This window comes from Neomonachus schauinslandi, unplaced genomic scaffold (genome assembly GCF_002201575.2).
Source record: "Neomonachus schauinslandi unplaced genomic scaffold, ASM220157v2 HiC_scaffold_1288, whole genome shotgun sequence".
Lineage (NCBI taxonomy): Eukaryota > Metazoa > Chordata > Mammalia > Carnivora > Phocidae > Neomonachus > Neomonachus schauinslandi.
In genome coordinates this window covers 6,702-9,807 of record NW_025409978.1, presented here as the reverse complement: position 1 = coordinate 9,807, position 3,106 = coordinate 6,702, and the positions used below count along the sequence as shown (strand labels likewise).

The window sequence follows — 3,106 nt, the reverse complement described above, 5'->3', positions numbered from 1 at the left end:
TTTTTTTTTTTTTTAAGATTTATTTATTTTAGAGAAAGAGAGACAGGGAAAGGGAGGGAAAGTGTTAAGCAGACTCTGTACCTGTGTGCACAGCCTGACCTGGGGCTTGATCTCATGACCCTGATATGACAACCTGAGGCAAAACCAAGAGCTGGGCATTTAACTGACTGTGTCTCTCAGATGCCCCCACACTTCTCAACACTAAAATTGAGTATGGATTTTTGATGAGAATGAGCATAACAATTGAAATCATTAATGGAAAATGGAAAACCAGAATGACAAAATTATTCTTGGCAGTGAGAAAAAGTCAACAACTTTGGATAATGATATATTGAATTTGAGTTGTCAATAATATTCATTGATTTTTTTCATAGATTTTAAAGACTAACTTATGATCCACCAGTTCATGGAAGGCATCGATGCCCTTAAATCTCAATCCATGCCCTTACCAAATTTTACTGAGCTGTTGGTCAAACCAGTCAAAACAGCAAGACCTACTTAAACATGTATATATCTGCAACGTCATTCAAAAGTTAATCTTTTAATATTCCTAATGTTATAGCAAAACAGTGGTCACATTCCAGGCCATCAAAATAGAGTGTAGAGGTTTATTTCATAATGAAGAATCTCAATAATCACTAAAATAAAACAGAAAAATACACATTATTTATATTTTATCAGGGACATATTTGTACATTTGCTTCCCAAAGGGAAAACCAAAACACATTTCATTCAAACTTAAAAGAGTTTTTTTGTTGTTGTTTTTAAGATTCATGGTGCTTGAACTTACAACCCTGAGATCAAGGGTCACATGCTCTACTGACTAAGCCAGACAGGAACCCCAAACTTATGAATAGTTCTTAAAGAAGGCAAATAACTTGTTTTATATGTTATTTATTTTTCATGATTTGCAGCAGTGTTTTCTTAAATTCTCTCTGTGTGTATAAGTATGTATGCATGTATATCTATTTATTGGAGGGATAGATCATACATAGTGAATTTGTGCACATAGAGTAAAGGGAACACTTAAGTCACTACCCACATCTAAACAATTTCATTATTTAGGAAACAATATGATTCTCTGTATAAAGAATTAATGAAATATAATTCAATTTTGAGGAGTTATAAAACTGGCCCAATTAAAATATATTCTCATTTTAACTGAATAAAATTTTCATTTTTTACATTTAAATGCTGATATTTACAAATTACAGATTAAATTATAAATACAGATTAAGCTAGTTTTTATAGTATATCATTACTGATGATTTTAGAAAGATGTATAAATAATACATTTCATTTTCTTTAAGCTTTATCCAAATAAAAAATGAGACAGAAAATTGAGTTCCATATGCTACTCATTTATTCAGGTATTTAAGGGATAATATTGAGCAACTACTATATACCATGCATTGTGTAGCCATTCAGTTTATACAGAGGGCAAAACAATGATTTCACATTGGGAAGTTTAAGTTCTGATGAGTTAGAATGACCATAAAAAATAAATTTAGTTCATAAGTTTATTGAATATGTAAAAGATGAAAAGTGATTTACAGAATACATCAAAGGACAGCACAGTAAGGAGAAATAGGCAAGTCAGGGGTTACTGAGATTTTAAGTACACTCTTCAGGGTAGGTCTCATTTAAAAAGTGACCTTTGACAAAAGATTGAACTGCATTTAAGAATACGGAATTAAGACTACATGGAGCTAACAGCTTTCTCAATAGACCAATATCATCAGTTGATTCAAACAAATAAATGGCCATGTTGTAAACCAAGCCCACTTCCAAAGCTGGTTGAGAGTCTGTGGACTTGAACTGAAAAATATGCATCATTCTCATTTTATTATGCTTCTAAATGTAAATGAGTTTGAGATTTATGCCACTGCATTTTAGCTCTATTTTTTTTCTATTTTAGGAAAAGAATGGAGTTCATGATGGGGCATGAGAATCACAGTTTCATCAGTGATTTCATTCTTTTAGGACTCTTTTCTTCTCAATCAAGTCTAGTTTTCATCTCCTTTATATTCATCATTTTTATTATGACTATAACAGAAAACACAATCATGATCCTCCTTATCCTCAGGGACTCAAGACTCCATACTCCAATGTATTTCCTGCTCAGCCATCTGTCTTTCATGGACATCTTGCATATTTCCAACATTGTTCCCAAAATGGTCACTGACTTTCTGTCAGGCAGCAGAACTATTTCATTTGCAGGTTGTGGCTTCCAGATATTTCTATCCCTCACCCTCCTGGGTGGTGAGTGCCTTCTCCTGGCGGCAATGTCTTACGATCACTATGTAGCCATCTGTCACCCACTGCGCTATCCCATTCTTATGAATGACTATGTCCGCATTCTCATGGCTAGAGGGTCCTGGATTGTTGGGACCGTCAACTTCATAGTCCACACAGCTTATGCACTCCAGTTGCCCTTCTGTGGCCCAAAAGCCATTGATCACTTTTTCTGTGAAGTCCCTGCCATGTTGAAGTTGTCCTGTGTGGACACAACACTCTATGAACGAGGAGTTTATGTAAGTGGCTTAATTTTTCTTAATTTTTCTCCCTTCCTCCCTAATCCTTGCTTCTTATGTCCAAATTCTCCTTACTGTTCTTCAAATGAAATCATCAGAAGCATCGAAAAAGTCATTTTCTACCTGTTCCTTCCACATGATTGTGGTCACAATGTACTATGGGCCATTTATTTTCACATACATGAGACCGAAATCATACCACACTCTGGGCTAGGACAAATATTTGGCAATATTCTATACCATCCTCACACCCACACTGAACCCTATCATCTACAGTTTTAGGAATAAAGATGTTCTGAAGGCAATGAAAAATATGCTCAAAGTAACTTTCTCCATTAAAGATAGTAATAAAAATGTTTGAAGCATGTGTTTTCTATATCAATATTCAATGCTTAGAGATTATCTATTAGTCATATCTTTAGAAAGAAAATCAAAGTTTCTATCCATCAAGAGTGGAAAGTGGATTTTTCCAAACCTCCAATGAAAATAAAAAAAAGTTTTACAGGTATTTGTTTTATAAATACATACATCCAGAAATGCACTGTTCCCTCCCATGAAAAATTCTAAGAACT

The 3,106-nt window shown here is 34.1% G+C and overlaps 1 pseudogene; it reads left to right on the top strand.

The window, feature by feature from the left end:
• The first annotated feature begins 1,934 nt into the window (after nucleotides 1-1,934).
• On the top strand, nucleotides 1,935-2,850 carry LOC123323831 (annotated as a pseudogene).
• Nucleotides 2,851-3,106: the final 256 nt, after the last annotated feature.